The 19,853-nt window shown below is 39.7% G+C and overlaps 1 protein-coding gene across 8 annotated transcripts in view; it reads right to left on the bottom strand.

Annotated features, from left to right (window-relative positions):
* CDON (cell adhesion associated, oncogene regulated) overlaps window positions 1–19,853 on the bottom strand; it is a 242,908-nt gene that overhangs the window by 78,927 nt on the left and 144,128 nt on the right. For 2 of the 8 annotated variants that reach the window (XM_031652806.1, XM_031652807.1), the window contains exons 1-2: window positions 5,422–6,545; window positions 3,944–4,039 (exon numbers count right to left, since the gene is read on the bottom strand). The exons of 3 other annotated variants lie outside the window; for them this stretch is intronic. The gene's annotated coding sequence lies outside the window, so the exon portion shown is untranslated. Of the gene's footprint in view, window positions 1–3,943; window positions 4,288–5,421; window positions 6,547–19,853 lie in introns of those variants that run through there. 3 more of the 8 variants (XM_031652805.1, XM_009187618.4, XM_021926732.2) reach the window with 3 other exon arrangements.

The following is a 19,853-nucleotide window of genomic DNA, read 5'->3' as shown; positions in this document are numbered from 1 at the left end:
TGCAAAGATATCCAAAATCAACAAAATGTCAGCTCCAAACATTTATGTTCATCACTTCAGTTTGCAAGCAAAAAAGAGTGTTCATGTTCACTCAAAAAAACAAAAAGCTAAGTTGAAAAGAAAAAAAAAAAAAAACAGTAGAAGACGTGAAGTTCACAGTTTCATTCTAAGAACCTGGAGAGGTGGGCCTTTCACTTTATATTTGGGTAAAGAATTGAGAGAAATTTCCCTAGCCAACTTTACTTTGTGAACGTCACGGCCACTGTCAAACAGTCAGTGAGGTATCGGTAGAATTCTGGTGACTGTCAGAAACACGTATACAGTAGAAGAGATAGGTCTTCTCCTGAAGACTCAGTATTTATCTCAAAAAAAGAATCTCGGGCTGGACATGGTGGCTCACGCCTGCAATCCCAGCACTTTGGGAGGCCGAGGCAGGAGGATCACTTGAGGTCAGGAGTTCGAGACCAGCCTGGCCAACACGGTGAAAACCTGTGTCTACTAAAAATACAAAATTTAGCTGGGTGTGGTGACGGGCACCTGTAATCCCAGCTACTCGCGAGGCTGAGGCAGGAGAATCGCTTGAACCCAGGAGGCAGAGATTGCAGTGAGCCGAGACTGTCTCACTGCACTCCAGCCAGGCAACAAGAGTGAAACTCCGTCTTCAAAAAAAAAAAAAGAATCTCTGGTTATGAACAAAAGAGCATTTCCAATTTGAAAACTATTTAGTTACAAACTGTTCCAAGAACTTACATTTTAAGATGTTTCATAACTCCACATAATCATCTTTTTCTCTTCCCAGTTTCCCTGCCAACCTAAGTAAGTACCTCAGGAGTAAAGGATCAGATGGCAAATGTAAGTATTCCAAAACAGAAGAAATGATTTTGTTGATTTAAATTACCTTCTGTGCTTGAACAGCCTCAGGGTGCAAATAAAACATACTACTAATTAAAAGAACCAATAGTAGTACTAATAAAACATCTACAAAGCAGTTTTTATATAGACAGAGGCTTTTAGGTACTTGCCTCCTAACCTCAGCACATGGAACAATGAATGTGCCCCTAAAACGAAGTGAACTATTTCCACTTCTGTTGGAGAAGAATAAATAGTCAACTTAAGTCTATGGCTGGAGAGAGAGAACCCTACTTGATATTGAGGCATCATAAAAACTTGGGCATAAATCTTACAGATGAAGAAGCATCTAGCATGAGAAACAGCACAGAAGCCATTTCCCAAGATAGATAACTGTACATAGGTCATTGTACTCAATGGAAATCACAGCAATGGTTCCCAAACTTTGGGATTTCAATAAACAGAAAATTTACAAACAAAATACCTGTATGTCCTATGTAAGCTTTCCAAAATCTGCCCTCAAAACATTTTTTAAAAATTAGTAACTGCCATCTACTATTGGTATTTCATTAGAAAACAAAGTAGTAAGCAAGAAGTAATTTCAGTATAAATGCAGCTTATGACTTTTGGTTAGCTGTTTCTCATTTTACTCCAGACGAATATAAAATCTTTATTAGAGATCATGCTGGTTCAAAGATCAGTGTCAAAAAACAACTAATCTAGAGACTTAACGTTTTCACTGTCTTAAATCAGTAGGATTATGCTACAACTGCTCAACACCACACATTTGGCTCTGAAACAGGCTGAGTCATGTGTACGCACAGGTATTCCACAGCTCTTCATCCTCAGTGTCAGCGACAGTCTCCCTAAAGCAGCATTATCACTCTTCTCAGCAGTGACAGGTTCCTGCCACTCAAAAAGACCCAATGTGTCCCAGAGTCCCATCCCTGTCTTCATGATTAAGCTTCCCCTCCAAAATAAGCCGAACTCTTAGACCTTGCTGGGAAGCTGATGTCTCAGAGGCAGGACCCCTCATCATAAGCAGCCCTGCATTCCACTCAAACCCCCCCATCGCCCCCTCGCTCTCTCAGCACACTGCTCTCCAATGTCACGTTTTAAAACTGTTTTCCTTCCACACTCATGGCCTTCATTTTCATTTTAATCTGATTTCTCGTGTGTAAAAAGCATAGACAAGGAAGAGTCATGAAGGGACAGAGCAGATGATCCTACCTGACTCACTATACTCAAAAATAAATAAGCAACAGAGTGAGACTAGTTTATTCACAGGTCACATAAATGCAAAAAACATCTTTGGGAACAGGGGTCTGGCGATATATGGGAAATCCTTGTACCTTCCACTCAGTTTTGCCGCGTATCTAAAATTGCTCTAAAAAATAATTGTTTAAAATATTTCTAGAGGAACTGGATTAACCACTAGTTTGTCAGTTCCATGAGAAAAGGGGCCTTGTCTATTTTGCTCATCACTGTACAGATACCACCACCTTGCACGAAATGAGTGCCTAGTAAATTGTGATAAATGAAAGAACTTCCACTGCGAGAAACCCAGCAATGTTTTCTGGGAATTATGAAGTTACTTAACCACACCGACTTATGTTTTACTACAACAATTTTTAAAAAGTGATTATAGGATATATAATTTAAAATAGGTACTAAAGTCAAGGCGACTAACCAAGAGCATGGTGCAGCGCTACAGTAAAAACATGGGCAGGCTGGGCACGGTGGCTCACGCCTGTAATCCCGGCACTTTAGGAGGCCGAGGCAGGCGGATCATGAGGTCAGGAGTTCGAGATCAACCTGACCAACATGGTGAAAACCTGTCTCCAATAAAAATACAAAAATTAGCCAGGCGTGGTGGTGCATGCCTATAATCCCAGCTACTCAGGAGGCTGAGGCAGAAGAATCGCTTGAACCTAGGAGGCAGAGGAGGTTGCAGTGAGCCAAGATCGCGCCACTGCACTCCAGCCTGGGCGACAGGGTGAGACTCCGTCAAAAAAAAAAAAAAGGCAAAAATTAAAATAGTTTAACAAAAGGGTCCCTTTAAACCTAAGGGAAAAAGACCACAAACAACACCAAAGCGCACTATTATTTTGTTCACAAATAGAAATGACTTGGTGGGCTGCAAAACATTTATTATGATCTTAAAAGCTCTAAAAGGCGTATGACCAACTGTGGGTAAATGGAAATCTCTACATTTAGGATGCTCTAAGGATCTGTAGCCAAAACAAACACAACAGACTCTCTTCACACACTTTTGACACACCCAGGTATTACTGGCTAAACTACCCGTTTTTTATTGTACATAGGCTTCCTGCAACATATGAACTTCTGTATAGTCAAAATCATGTAACAGCAAACTATGTTAAAATAAAATTCTACCACATAACGCTAGTACTAAACAGGGTAACTTCTTAGGATAAATTTTAAGCAGATTTTAACAGTATTGGACAAACGAACTAGGTCAAACCACAAATAGTTTCATAAATCTTCTTAAAACCATCAGGTCAATCTATCCCGCCTCTTGCCAACACTTTTTAAGTCTTAAATTTGGTAAACATCTTAAGGAAAATCAAATACACTTTTTAAACAATCTGCCACAATGCTAATTTAACCTGCACATACATGTGAGGTTAATCCAGTTCGCATGTGAGTTGTTCCCTGTCAATATTAGGCAGTATCAATTTGCTGATTTTTTTTTTTTTGAGACGGAGTTTCATTCTTGTTCCCTAAGCTGGAGTGTAATGGCGTGATCTCGGCTCACTGCAACTTCCACCTCCCAGGTTCAAGCAATTCTCCTGCCTCAGTCTCCCGAGTAGCTGGAATTACAGGCATGAGCCACCACGCCCAGCTAATTTTGTATTTTTAGTAGAAACGGTGTTTCTCCATGTTGGTCAGGCTGGTCTCAAACTCCCGACCTCAGGTGATCTGCCTGCCTCAGCCTCCCAAAGTGCTGGGATTACAGGCGTGAGCCACCGCGCCCAGCCAATTTGCTGATTTATTTACATAAATTCATCTTCATAAGCAATTATAAAATTAGGATTTTAAAATATTGTACCAGTATTTAAATCAGAGCTACCTGAGAAAGACTGAACTGTTTTGAGTCGATAGCACTCATTTTTCTGCCTCAGCACAGCCGAGCTATGCCACATTCCCAGGGGTAATTGTGGGTCACCTGTAAGTGATAAGAAGGTGGGACACATGCAGTATGAAAAATCTTGCCAAATAATTCTGATACTCTAATCCACCCCCGCCTCTTGCTTCCACAAAGCAGACAATAATTGGTTTGTGCAAAAACATATATATATGCATCTTATTAAACATCTGTTTTATGAGATTATTCAAAGAATAAGAGCTACCAATTATTAGGTTTATAACTACTAATTATTAAGTTTACGGTTCAAAGATTTTATTATTTATTTATTTATTTATTTTGAGACAGGAGTCTCGCTCTGCCACCCAGGCTGGAGCTCAATGGCACAATCTTTGTTCACTGCAACCTCCACCTCCCCGGTTCAAGCGATTCTCCTGCCTCAGCCTCCTAAGTAGCTGGGATTACAGGCGCACGCTGCCATGCCCAGCTTCTTTTTTTGTATTTTAGTAGAGACCGGGTTTCACCATGTTGCCAAGACTCGTCTGGAACTCCTGAGCTTGGGCAATCCACCTGCCGTGGCTTCCCAAAGTGCTATGACTTCAGGCGTGAGCCATCTCACCTGGCCAATTTTACAAAAATTATTGAGGCAGGAGAATAGGGTCTGGAGGCAGGGAACGTAAGGCTGTTTCACACAGACTTCCTAGAGCTAAATTGAAAGGAAAACCCTAACTTTCCACACCTAAGTAACAAAAGGACCAGAGGCTACTCCCTTTGACCTTTTCTGCATGGCAGGTGGGAAACTGGCTGTCAGCAACAAATCAGACTGATTTCGGGCTGAGTCTTCGTTTGCACAGAAGTATAACTGTGTGAAAAGCAACCAGTCAGATGTTTGCACAGAAGTGTTACCTTTGTAACTGCACTTTGGCCTCTGGTTGGCTCCTTCCTGCAACCAATCAGACCGATTGCGGGCTACCACTTAACTTACATGAGATGAGCATGAAGTGGCCAACGGGAAACTTCTAGGGGATATTTGAACCCAAGAAGATTCTGTATCCGGGCCCTTGAGCCGCTGCTTGGCCCACTCCCACACTGTGGAGTGTACTTTTGTTTGCAATAAATCCTCACTTTCGTTCTTTTGTTGCTTCCTTCTTTCTTTGCTTTGCTGGGCGTTTTGTCTGATCCTTTGTTCAAAATGCCAAGAACCTGGACAACTTGCAGTCATGACCCTCTACCAGTAACACTGTTACCAATCCTCAAACAAACTTAAGGATAGGTATTATTTCCATTTTACAAATGAGAAAACAAAGAACACTCAGATAGCCTCCCCAAGGGACCACAGCAAATAAAGACAGGGGTGAGGTTTGCACCCAGGGCAACCCCAGGCCTAAGCCTTCCCGCTCCATACACAGCTTCCTAAATAAAAGAAAGGCCTTGAGTACACAGTTGCGCTTACATCCACTCACTTCAGTGCGAATCGATGGCCACGTCTCATTCTGGAAGATTCTCAAACCTACCAGGTTTTAGTTCTTTTTCTCTATTTAATCTGCAGATGGATTTCAGGAGGTATGAAATTCACTGAAAAAAAAGGTCATTGTGGTTATGCATTGCCGATAAATAAATTATGGTGATAATCTGATCCAGCAAAGTCTGGAACATTAACCAAAGACAGGTCCCAAAATTTCAGTGCCCAATTGCATTTGCATTTTTGGATCACAGAGATGACATCTGAAGGTCACATGACATTATAGAATGCTGTACAAACAAAGTTTGAAACAGGTGAAAAGAAAAGTGGGAGATTTATCTTGTAGCTCATGGCAGCATGGGTGTGTCAAACTTGAAAAGCACAACACAGGAGATGACCTTACACAAAGCAGGAACACACATATTGCACAGATCCCATGTTAATATGGTTCATCAACAAAAAGTAAATATTAACACAAAACAAAAAGTTTTCATTGAATGGGTTTTCATCATACTTCGGTATTATACATTGGGGTGTACTTTTACACCTGGCTGCCCTGCAAAATAATGGATTGTTAAAAATAAATTCACTGTTAACAGACTACAGTAAGATCTGGCAATGACACTGCTGGATATATATCCAAAAGAAAAGAAATCAGTATAATATATCAAAGGGTATCTGCATCTCCACGTTTATCGCAGCACTATTCACAATTGCCAAAATATGGAATCAACCTAAGTGTCCATCAATGGATGAATGCATAAAGAAAATGTAGTATACACACAAAATGGAATACTATTCAGCTATAAAAGGAATGAAATCTTGTCATTTGCAAAAACACGGATGGCACCAGAGGACATTAGGATAAGCGAAACAAGCCTGGCAGAGAAAGACAAATTTCACATGTTCTCATTCATATGTGGGAGCTAAAAACTTTTTAAAATTGAACTCAGGGGGACAGAGAATAGAATGATGGTTACCAGAGGCTCAGAAGGGCAGCAGGGAGGTGGGGATAAAGTGGGGATGGCTAATGGGTACAAAGATAATCAGAAGAATGAATAAAATCTAGCATTCAATGGTAAACAGGGTGACAATAGTTAACAATAATTTATTGTTTTTTTTTTGGAGACGGAGTCTCGCTCTGTCGCCCAGGCTGGAGTGCAGTGGCCGGATCTCAGCTCAGTGCAAGCTCCGCCTCCCGGGTTCACGCCATTCTCCTGCCTCAGCCTCCCGAGTAGCTGGGACTACAGGCACCCGCCACCTCGCCCGGCTAGTTTTTTTGTATTTTTTAGTAGAGACGGGGTTTCACTGTGTTAGCCAGGATGGTCTCGATCTCCTGACCTCGTGATCCGCCCGTCTCGGCCTCCCAAAGTGCTGGGATTACAGGCTTGAGCCACCGCGCCCGGCCTATTGTATATTTTTAAATAACTAAAAGAGTGGAATTGAAATGTTCCCAACACAAAGAAAACCTAATTACCCTGATGTGATCATTACACATTGTATGCCTTCACCAAAACATTACATGTACTACATAAACACATACAACTATTATGTACCTATAATAATTTAATTTTTTTTTTTTTTTTTGAGACGGAGTCTTGCTCCATTGCCCAGGCTGGAGCCAGTATTTACTTTGGAAATTTGTTTTAGTTTTATAAGATGTTTCCATTTAGTTTATTTTATACATAATTATATGAGATTAAAAGTAAGAATTATTTAATCAACATTAAGATTTTATAATAATTTTTCCTTTTCAAAAAAGTCACAAATTCAGCTGGGCACAGTGGCTCACCCCTATAATCCCAGCACTTTGGGAGGCCGAGGTGGGCAGATCTCCTGAGGTTGGGAGTTTGAGACCAGCCTGACCGACATGGAGAAACCCTGTCTCTACTAAAAATACAAAATTAGCCAGGCGTGGTGGCACATGCCTGTAATCCCAGCTACTTGGGAGGCTGAAGTAGGAGAATTGCTTAAAGTCGGGAGGCAGAGGTTGCAGTGAGCCGGGATCACACCACTGCACTCCAGCCTGGGCAAGAAGAGCGAAACTCCATGTCAGGAAAAAAAAAAAGTCACACATTCAAGGTTGAGTGCTAGCCCCTTTTTAGCAAAATACAGGATATTATCATCTCAATTAAGACATATTCACTGAAATGGCGTTGTAACTAGCCAAACACATAGCTGTTTCCTCGATCACACATCTTCACAAATCTGGACTAAGAATGGTGTTGGGATGGTAGGATAAGAATTGAAGTTTCAAATACAAGATTCCCATTCCCTAGAATCAAAAAAGCTGTAAGAATCTTATAAATGCTACCCTAGCTATGAAGACCATTACCCTAACAAAACTCCATAAATGCAATGCAATAAACTTATCCTCTATTTTAGGGGACCCACATAGACATGGTAAAGTCCAGGCATTTCTAGAGCTGTGGTACAATGTTTCCTCCCGCATTCACGTTCAATATTGCTACAAAAATTACTGTGCTGCTCGGAAAACCTGTAGACCAGTGACAAAAATTCAGTAATCTCGCCAATCTGTAGGGTCAAAGAAAAGGATTTGATTCTCAAGACTTATCTAAATCATAGTTTTTAAAACTATTTAAGACAAGCATCTACTTTCTGAAGCATTGTTACTGTCACTGCTGAAGACAGAAAGGCAAGAGCTAGCTGAAAAGGGATGACGGTGGCCCCTTTGTCATTTTCCAATTCTACAACGCCTTCTGGCTCCAGTTTTTTGGATCCCCCTCCATTACTAAATCCCAACCTTCGATGGCCACTTGAGGTCAACTTCTACTGTACTTATCCTGGCCAGCTAGAAACAAAACAGGGGAGTGTCTGGGTGGAGCTGACAGTGTGCACACGGGTCTATCTCCAGGCAAATCTCTGCTCTGGCGACCCCACTTCTACTCTATTTCTTTTAGTGAGGCACCTTAAGGATGGTACTTTATTGGTGGCTTTTAATACTACCAATCACAGTTAAGTGTTTATCTGCTCCAACCACATGTAAGCCCAAAAGAAAAGTAGGAAACCTGAAAGAACAGATGTGACAATCATGCTCAGTATTTAAGTATACATTTAAAAATTCTAGGAAGTACTGGGATTTCCCATCGATGACAACACTCACACTTGTGGGGGAAAACTATTACTAGAAAAGTTAGCAAAGGATTCCAACAATAGCTATCCCCTTACTTTTAGCTATCCCTTGCTTCATACCGAGCCTAGTAAGGCTCGGTATGAAGTACATCTCTTATAAAAATCAATGTTATTTACCTGGTATTAAACTGAAGAATGTTTAGTTTACATTAAGCTTGAGGAGATGGAGGGGGAAAGGGAGAGTAACAAAATTGAAAATTTAAAGCAAGAAAATCAAGACGGTGTTCAGTTGCTTGAGGATATTAGAATTTACCCAAACTTTTACCATCACATATTACAGCACTCCCCAACTGCTCTCTTTCCTAGGAGCCATGTCCTCACCAACCCAAACACATACAATGAATTGTAGTTATTCCCACGTCAAGAGCTCCTTAAATTTTAATCCTACTCATTTTACTTTGATTTGACAGTCTCTAAGTAAGCTATATCACAATAATATCACATTTGTCAATAAAAGCACTCCATCTCAAACAGAACAACAACAGGAACAGCAACAGCAACTGCTCACATGCAATAAGTACCTAGCAAGTGCCAATCACTAGCCCAAGTTATTGTGTCCTCACTTTGCCTGTAAAGACTAAATGTGATGATCCCATAGCCCCATGGACCACCATATACAGATGGGGAAATCAAGGCACAGAGGGGTCACATCACTAGAATATGGTGGAGCCTGGCTTTGACCCCAGGCCTCTGACTCCAGGACCTATCCTACTCTAAACTGCTATAATACACTGCCCAAAAATGCCTAGGTTAAAGCTCCCATGTATATAACACAAATTCATTCTAAATTCAATCATTTCATTAATCTACAAATTCCACATGCTAAATTTATGTAAAATAAGGATGTGGATGTCTTTCAGTCCCATATCTACTTCCAAAGAGTAGTACGTGAATGACATAAATGATAAAAATCAAGAAATGGTCCTCAGCTGCCGTGGTGGCTCCTGCCTGCAATCCCAGCACTTTGGGAGGCTGAGGCAGGTGGATCACTTGAGGTCAGAAGTTCGAGACCAGCCTGGCCAACATGGAGAAACCTCGTCTCTACTAAAAATACAAAAATTAGCCAGGCATGGTGGCACACACCTGTAGTCCCAGCTACTCTAATTGGGAGGCTGAGGCATGAGAATCGCTTGTGCCCTGGGAGGCAGAGGTTGCAATGAGCCAAGATCGCACCACTACACTCTAGCCTGTGCAACAGAGTGAGACTCTGTCTCAAAAAAAAAAAAGAAAAGAAATGGTCTTCAGTTGGACTCAACAGTGTTTGTAGACGAATGATTTACAGTGTTGCCAAGAACATTTGGCACATTCCCATCACACATTGTATTAATCTGTTGGTAATGGGAATGAGATAAGGAACAATCTAGCAAAGAGGTCAGCAGCAACATTCAATGCCCCAGATATGCTATTACAATCATCCAAATCATTAAATCATCCAAATATAGTTAGAAGGCAAAGGTCAAAAATCCCTTAAGTTAAAGCCAAAGACTTCCAAATAATTCAACTTCATTAGAGAATGAAGAGGAAAATTTCCTAGAGGTTAAAAAAATTCTACTATCGTAAAGAATATATAGCATCAAAGAAACCCATGTTAAGAAAGATATTAAGATACAAAGCAGGTTCTCTAAAATTTCAACAATTTCTTTATTTTTTTTTCTTTTTGAGATGGAGTTTCGCTCTTGTTGTCCAGGTTGGAGTACAATGGTGCAATCTCGGCTCACTGCCACCTATGCCTCCCAGGTTCAAGCGATTCTTCTGCCTCAGCCTCCCAAATAGCTGGGATTACAGGCATGTACCACCACACCCAGCTAATTTTGTATTTTTAGTACAGACGGGGTTTCTCCATGTTGGTCAGGCTGGTCTCGAACTCCCAACCTCAGGTGATCCGCCCACCTTGGCCTTACAAAATGCTGGGATTACAGGCGTGAGCCACCGCGCCTGGCCCAATCTAATTCTTTAAAAGCCAAGTTAACCTGCAGATCTGAAAACATTATTATTTTTAAGCCATTTAATTATAACCTAAATAACAGCACACAAATTAATGCATATTGCTCACTATGGATAGAAACATTACAGACAGTTTCTACTGGGCAATTAGACATCTGAACAAGTAGTCTTTCTTGTTCAATTTTTCTCTTTTCAAATTAAAAAAAAGAAAAACTTACAGACAAGCATCATCAATCATTAAGAGGGCCTGGTTCTGATATTATATGAGCTCTGTCAACCTTAATCAAATTGCTTGACAGATCGTAGATAAGTAATGACTTGCTTAGGTTAAGCAAGGCCAGAGTTTTCCTTCTGTAGTATATACATCTCCAGAGTGAAAATAAACAGCCTCACACCTCGTCCTGGGAGCTGCACTCCCCTGCTATTACAACTCAGTCTTCATTTCAACAGACGAGGAGGAACCTTTGGCTTTAAGAACATCTATTTCTCTTTCCTTCCTTCTCAATATGGTCATCAGAAGTCATCAAAACCATTTTTAAACTATCTCATTAAACAGTTAATAATTATTTGAATCTACACCAAAATAACAACAATTAGCTATCATTAAACGCCAAAACATTTGTTTTGGCCTGCATTACACAGTGATATAAAACAAAACAGAAATAGTTAACAACTGACAGAAGCAATACTAAAGGAATCACTTAAAACTGCAAAGCTTGAATTCATGTTGTAACATATCCAAGAAATTGAAAAATTTTGTTTCAATACCATCGGTCACATTTTGGCCACAGGGGCACCACGGAACAACAGTTAAAATAAGAAAAACAGCAACCCTATTCAGATTTTGTATTCATTCTATAACCAAGACACAAAGAATGAACTAAAACATCCTCCTTGGTAACTTCTTTACATATAATTGGAAAGGGCTTTCATACTTCATATTCAGCCAGGATATACTGTTAAAAGAATTTCTAAGCATCCAAGGATTCTGCCTGCTCTAAAGAAAAGTGTTAAAAAGCAAGGATCCCAGTAGCTAGGGGAAAAGAAAATGAAATCACTTCTTTAGAAGAACTTTAGAAGAATAAGTTTAAAAATACAAGATACCAGGGAGTCAATTTTACCTTAGGCAAAATGTGCTTCAATGTTTTCCATTAGGTCAACAGTATCTAGAACGCAGAGCTTGTGGTTTAGAAATGTCAAAGACCAAAAAACCAAAAAACCAAAAAAAAGCACCCTTAGAATTAAACTATTTTAATCTATTCCTAAACACATACAACTGTGCAATTATAACCTAAAATAAACCTAAAAAGAAAGACTAAAGTTCCAAATAACACTTTTCTCCAACATGCGAAAGAGATATTTTAAAGGACACCTAACTTTGAACTAGATTAAAACTTCTATATCTGATATCAATGCTCGATCATTTAGTCTTCATGATTTCCATTCTAACAAAAATTTTACAATCTCATAGATTTCCTGTAAGCAGCAAAAAAAAAAAAAAAAAAAAAAGGTCTGTAAAATACTTTGCAAAATACAAAGCGCTCTATAAAAGTTATTTAAGACATGATCATTATCGGAAACAGGAAAGGAGAAAATTATTCTGTATACAGAATAAAAAAAAAAATCACAAAACAAGATTTGTAATTGCTGAAATACAAACTCCTCAGCAGGGGACCAAGGATGGGGTGTGCTGTGGCTCCTCCTAAGCCCGTCTGCGCACGCAACGCACAGCCTGGGTCAGGACTTTTCTTTCCCAGTCCCCAGGAGGCTCCATTCTTATAGCCTGCAGGGCACACAAACAGACAAGGGTCTGGCTCTGCAAAAAGCAATACTTCACTCCTTTGACATCATATTAGTTATTGTTAAATTGCCCAAGTACACATGCAGCATACATTCACTCTAGGTGAATCGGAAACAAGACACTAGTATTTCTCAGTGAATTAGAAAGAACCTTTACGAGCGAATGGGGACTTCGCCTACTCAATGTAAATTTTTTTTCCAGAAAAAATTCAACATGAAGGAAAAATTCAACATTTCAACATGAAGGGAAAAAAACCCTTAATTGCACAAATGAAAAACTCAAAAATCAGTTTCTCATTCTTGGTTGTTAAAGGCCTGTAGCATTTGAGATGTGGTGGCTGCTGCTTTGAGTCCACGGCCAGCTGACACCTATAATCACAACTAATTAAGTGTCCTGTATACATGTACAGCTAAGGAAACATGAATCTAGCCAAGTGTTATAGTTTCTGCTCTATAAGGGTAATCACTTCCTTATCTTTTCCCTAACAATCTGCCTATCTGGGAAGAGACACCCTAAAATAACAAGTAAAACACTAACAGTGTTTTCTTTAAGATAATTTCGGATATTATTTTCAAGGGGGGTGGAAAGCATTCGCCTGGATTTACCAAGGTTCACATTTAGAAATCCACTTTGGGAGTTAGCTACAAGACTCCTATTAACATTACTAAGATGCCTGCAGTCCAAACCCTGAGTTAAAGTTTATCTGATACCACAAAATATTGATAGGAAATCTTTGCACAAGCTGTATTGTATAATTAAAACCCCCACCGCGACTGCTGTCATAATAACAAATGTGAAATTAGTGTAAGACCTAACCGCTACAACAATAGCTTTTTTTTTTCTTTCTTTCTTTTTTTTTTTGAGACACAGTCTTGCTCTCACTGCTCAGGCTGGAGTGCAACAGCGCAATCTCGGTTCCCTGCAACCTCTGCCTCCCAAGTTCAAGCAATTCTCCTGCCTCAGCCTCCCAAGTAGCTGGGATTACAGGCACCCACCACCATGCCCAGCTAATTTTTTGTATTTTTAGTAGAGATGGAGTTTCACAATGTTGGTCAGGCTGGTCTCAAACACCTGACCTCAGGTGATCCACCCGCCTCAGCTTCCCAAAGTTCTGGGATTATAGGCATGAACCACTGCACCCGGCCAACAATAGCTCTTTTAAAATGTATCCTCAAACACAAAAGAAATAACAAATAACATCAATTGTGTTTGCTAGCCTAACAGGAGACCACGATTAACAGCCAATCTCATAATGACTCAAAATTGGCTTTAGTTAGCCATGGGATTAAAACAAAACAAACAAACCAAAAAAATTTAGCTCTAAATGTATTATGAAAATTATACAAAAGACCTATATACAGTCAAAACATGATTACTGCAATTTCTTTTAAGAGAGAAACCCAACGAAAATATAAAATAATTTAAAACATGGTGACTAGAGCTTGGAATTGGGAACTCAGGGTAGAAATCTGATCTATTTATTTCTGTTGTAACCCTAAAAAGGACTCATACTATAAAAAAGAAAGTATGCCTAATTTTCAATAAATAGAAATCAAACTACTGATTTAGAGATCACAACAATTCTAATCAAATTATAACATGACTTGAAAATATGTTACGTAGAGTATACACACTCGACACTTGGTATCCACAGTTCCTCATCTACGGATTCAACCAACTACAGACCAAAAGTATTTGGAAAATAAAAATATAAAAAATAATACAGGCCAGGCGTGGTGGCTCATGCCTGTAATTCCAGCACTTTGGGAGGACAAGGTGGGTGAATCACTTGAGGTCAAGAGTCCAAGACCAGCCTGGCCAACATGGCAAAACCCCGTCCCTATTAAAACTACAAAAATTAGCCAGGCATGGTGGCAGGTGCCTGTAATCCCAGCTACTTGGGAGGCTGAGGCAGGAGAATTGCTTGAACCCGGGAGGCAGAGGTTGCAGTGAGCCCAGATCACGCCACTGCACTCCAGCCTGGGCAACAGAGCAAGACTCTGTCTCAAAAAAAAGAAAAACAAACGAAAAAACCTTTAAAATATACAGTAAAACAGCTATTTACATTGTGTTAGATATTATAAGTAATCTAGAGATGATTTAAACAGGAAGATGTGCATAAGTTATATGCAAATACAGGGAACTTCAGCATCTAAGGATTTGGACAGCCACAGGCAATAGGGGGTATCATATTCTGGAATGGATCCCCCATGGATATTGAGGGACGACTGTATTTACAACTAGGTGTAAAATATACTTTTACCCACCAGAACCAACTCAGCAGAACCTCGCTATAATTCTTTTTTTTTTTTTTTTTTTGAGACGGAGTCTCACGCTGTCGCCCAGGCTGGAGTGCAGTGGCGTGATCTCGGCTCACTGCAAGCTCCGCCTCCTGGGTTCACGCCATTCTCCTGCCTCAGCCTCCTGAGTAGCTGGGACTACAGGCGCCCGCCACCGCGCCCGGCTAATTTTTTGTATTTTTAGTAGAGACAGGGTTTCACTGTGGTCTCGATCTCCTGACCTTGTGATCCGCCCACCTCGGCCTCCCAAAGTGCTGGGATTACAGGCGTGAGCCACCGCGCCCGGCCAATATAATTCTTATTACTGTAGAAGAAAACCCGCCATTTCCTTTTGGATGAACATCCAAGATTTAATGGAAGAAACAATAAAATGACCTCATTTAAAAAGCTGATCACACAGTAAGATGCACCCAGGAGGTAAATCATGGGCACAACATAGCAGTTAAGACTCCAGTGTGGCTCTACTCAGGAGTGTAATAATCTATTAAGAACTATAAAAATACCTCCTCCAGGTTTAGTAGTCTCAAGGTTTACTGGAACTACTGCTTGGATGTTAGGACACCAGACCAAAATCCTGATAACGAGCTGTCATTAAATCATGGTCATATCTAGAAATCTAATTTCACAATAACAGTGCACAGGATGAAATGGGAAGGAGGAAACACTAAATCAAATCAAACTGCTCTGATTGGTAATCTGATATTATTGGACTGGTGTTTTTACACGGAGGCATAAATAGCACCTTTCTAGCAAAACTGTACGGTCACATACATAATCACATTCAGACATTCAGCCACATGATCATTTTATGAGCCAGTATCAGATGCTTTCACTACATTGCAAGCTATGTAATATCAAGCCAAATTGTGACGTTTAACCCCATTTTATAAATGAGGATTCCCCATACCCACTCTCATACCCTCATAGTCACCAACAGGAGAGGGACCGTTAGAATGACTGAAATAGAGCTTAGTGATAAACACTATGTCCATTCCAGCTGAAACCATGCTCACTCCCTAATTCTTACTGCCTGTTATTCACTGCGTTGCTGTTTTGTTATACACACACCCTAAGGCCAAAATCACGAAAAGAAGCCAAATTAAATGGGCAGGAAAAATGTCTTATCCCCAGCTTGCAATGCTATTTTTCTTTTTATTAGAATAAGAGACTGCCAAGTTCTGATGTCACTACAATAATTTCATGGCCTGATAAAAGCAGTATTTTATCCAATAAACATTCATTCCCCTTGCCAATTTTACCTCTAACCAGGCAGTGTGTACAATTACTCACTGAATAGATATCAAACTATAGTAAAATAAAGAATTCTAATTACTTTTATTCTGATACTGTAAAAAGCCAGTAACTGTCAGAAATTTCCCTGGCAAGAAACACAATCCAGAATATATTTTCTAGTACCTACATACCCAGAAGAACCCCTGTAAAACACAAAAAGACAAAACATGACATCAGCTCTCTGGGCACTGAATAATGCTGCACAGAACAACTATATACATTTTAAATATACAAAATTGTTAAAATATTCAAAATATTTGACAAGGATTCCAGTAATAGCCTGATAATGCATGTCCTAGTATCTTCCACATGTAACTGTTTTTTTCTTTATCTAAAGCTTTCGTTCATCTTCACTACTTGAAGCTGTGGTATCGCTCCCCGAACTTGAGAGTCATTGATGTCACTGAATTTTTAAGAGCAACATTGTGTGTTGAAATCATTCATGGACCTAGAGAAGACGGTTCAGCATCTTTCTACTCAGTGTGTTCCACCCAGCTCATCAGGATTATCTGGAAACTTGTTAGAAAGGGAGAATATTGGGCCTCACCCCAGACCTACTGAATCAGAACATGCACTTGAGCACACCCCCTCACCCAGAAATTCAAATGCACATTAATGCCATCCAGGATATCTGAGTGTTTAGGACTTGTTCAGCAGAGTGCAAAGAAAGGAGTGGGCGGGCCAATGTACATAGGGGAAAATCACATTGTCCTTAAGGAATAAGGGGGAGACCAACATGTATGCAATTATGATGCCATATCAGCGCCAAGAGAGATGCGTTTCCAGCCTGCGAGAAAGCATGGCATATTCATGGAAGGCAAAGTAGCTGGGATGGCAGAAGCTTCCAGTAGGCATATAACACTGTATATGCAATTAAAGACCTGGGCTTCAATAAGTGAGCAGTTCAGGGACTTGAAAGGATTTTAATGAAAGCAGTCACATGACCACATTTACATTTCAGAAAGATCATTACTCAGGCAAAATGTAAGAAAAATCGATGATCTGGAAGGGGACAAACCAAGACTGAAGACAAGGGGATGAGTTAGTAGCAGTTTAAGCAGGAGTTGCAAAGGCATTTTTTTCATCTCACGTGCTGAATCTCCTCTGTCCCTCTCCCAAAGTTTGAGAAGGAGAATGGAGGGGTAAAGTAACGGTAACAGAGAAGAGATAAAGGCGGCCCACTTCTAAGCTACAGGGAGGATGGAATTGGTATTGATGGGCATACATAAATATAAAACAGTAAAAACTCAATATACTTTTCTGTTTTATAAAATGGAGAAAATACTATTTTGGTGATTCAGGATTCCACAGTTCCTTCCATCATTTAAAATATCATAAAGTACTATATTTACGGATACAAGATGTGTACATGGTTAAATATCTATGGATCCCAGAAAATATCTTGAATATGGTTTTGATACTTGGATAAGTCACTGATATCGGCCTTTTCCCCCTATATGAGTTATTTATCTCTCTTGTAACTCAAGTTTAGAAAAGTTGCAGTGGAGGAGGGACAAGAGGGGCATTTATTAATGTTTACATATAATGTGTTGTAGGAATGAATAAATAACTGGGCCAACAAATGGCTTCAGATGTATACCTATATAAAAAGGTAATATATGCTATACTTTTAAGTATTATCATTTCTGATACTGATACACTTAGAATATTGGAAAAGTCCCTATTTAAGTAAGGAGGAAAGAATATTTGACATTTACTTGTTGTGATAAACTAAGGATTACATTCAAAGTGAAAACAGCCAGCAAGTCGAGGCAATCTCCAACTTTAAACTGGAGCTGGTTTAAAAAAATGTATTTATCCAATGGCTGTTTGGAACTTTTAACATATTTCCTACCTCCAAAACCATGTACGTGGTGGGTATGTAGCCTAGGCACACCATAAAAGCCTATTTCATGGAGCCTCAGCCCTACAAACGCCTTAGAGGTTATTTGGTTCAATGTCGCACCCAAGGAAGAGATTCTTCCCACAGTACCCTTTGCAAATGCCACTAGAACACTTCCAGGAATCAGGAGCCCATGTCCCTTCCAAACAGCACTGTTTCACATGAGGCAGCTCTATTTGTTGGATAGTTCTTCTTTCTTCTGAAATATAATCTGCATCTTTGAGTGCGCCTATAGATCAAAAGATGAATCATGTATCACTATTTCAACACTCCCAACCCCACTGAAATCCTGGCCACGGATGGTCTGATTTAGGAAGAAAAGGGGGCAATTTGCCCCTCTCCAGTCCAGGAGAACCCATCCCTGCATATGGCTGTACGTGAAGAATGACCTTGTGTCAAGAGCTACGAATAGTCAGATTTAATACAATTATAAATGTTGAAAAGTACAATGTCTCCTGAGAGAAAAATGGCTAGTGTTCAAGCAGAACACCCAGAAAATCCTTAATCAACATTTCCAATAACAGAAATACAAGCTATTAACCGCAGCCAAAGTCCCTTCCAAAATTTAAAACAAACAAACAAAAACCCTTCTGATTCATCTACTGAATCATCTTGTCTGTTTGTGAAATAAATTTTATTTAGCCTATTTGAGAATTTCAACAACACAAACAGAAATTCTAAATGTATAGGCACAGCCTGGCCGCAATTGTTAACAGGCGAGTGGCCAACACTCTTCATCCTGATATAAGTGCTTGGTCCTGTTCTTCACAATCTCACTGCAGTATAACATCCTAGCTCTGCTTTCTTCCTTTTATGATGGACTTCTTCTTTTTTCTTCAGAAAAGCATTGTGGTGTTTCATTTTAAACTCAAAGAATATTACACTAACGCTGGGCTGGTGGTTACTTCTGTACAACGCTAAGTGTTGATTATGGCATTTAATCCTAAGCGTGAAGGCTGTAAGCTACCTTAGATGGTCCTTTTCCCCTATTTTGAGGCTCCCTCCTAAAAACACACACATAAAAATGAATACAGTTTTCAAAGCATTTGGTTTATGGAATTGTAACTGAAGGTAATTATACCTTCAAGTAGTGAATAAATCCAGTTCTGTGGATAAAAATGAGGTCATGGTTGTTTTCCTAAGATAGCCATTGGGATCTGATTTTCTAGTAATGCAGGAAGAAGTGTTATTTTCTTTTTTCCTCCAATGTGCCCATAAAATGAATTACTATGAATTTCAAACTGCACAAAAGACTCTACAACAATTTTAAAAGCATGAATTAGTACTGTATACATAAATAAATGTTATTCAATAATATGAATAAATCTCACAGGCTTGTGTCTATTATAGTGCTCATTATCGAGCAGCGCAGGAACTCCGACATAGATTATATACTGTCGGAGTCCATTTTCATATGGTTCACGAACAGGCAAAACTCATGTATTCTATTTCGTCAGAATAGCTGCTGCCTGCTAGCAAGAGGGAGGGCTGCCTGGATGGGCACCAGGGAGCCTTCTAAGGCCAAGGAAATGTTCTATATCTCAATCTGGGTACTGGTTACCACAGACATGTGCATATGTAACAATTCATCTAGCTGTTCACTTAGTATACATTAGCTGTACACTTGTGTATATTACTATGTTACACCTCAACTGGAAAAAAATAACACATGATGTCCAACTGCCTTCTAAGTTTCAACTGCAAATTTAAGAAAGCTGTAGTGTTCCATGTGCTGGCACTATTACTAGCTTCTGAGAACTCCTCATTATTGAGTATTTCAAAGAGATCTCTTCTGGATCAAAGTAATACACTTACACGTACAGGAGGAGTTCATAAAAATAACAGCAGCTAACATTTACAGAGGTTTTACTATATGCCAAGTGCTTGACTTTCATTATCTCATTTAATCCCACAACAGTGGTAAGACATAACTTCTGTTACTATCCCCACTGTACAGATAAAGACCCCCAAGGCTTAAGTCAAGATCATTGCCCAGGCTCACATAAATAACAAGAGGTGAGCTGGTCTAGAACGAGAAT

This window comes from Papio anubis, chromosome 12, assembly GCF_008728515.1.
Source record: "Papio anubis isolate 15944 chromosome 12, Panubis1.0, whole genome shotgun sequence".
NCBI classification, from domain to species: domain Eukaryota; kingdom Metazoa; phylum Chordata; class Mammalia; order Primates; family Cercopithecidae; genus Papio; species Papio anubis.
The sequence above is the reverse complement of the archived record's forward strand: the minus strand, read 5'-3'. Positions and strand labels throughout refer to the sequence as shown.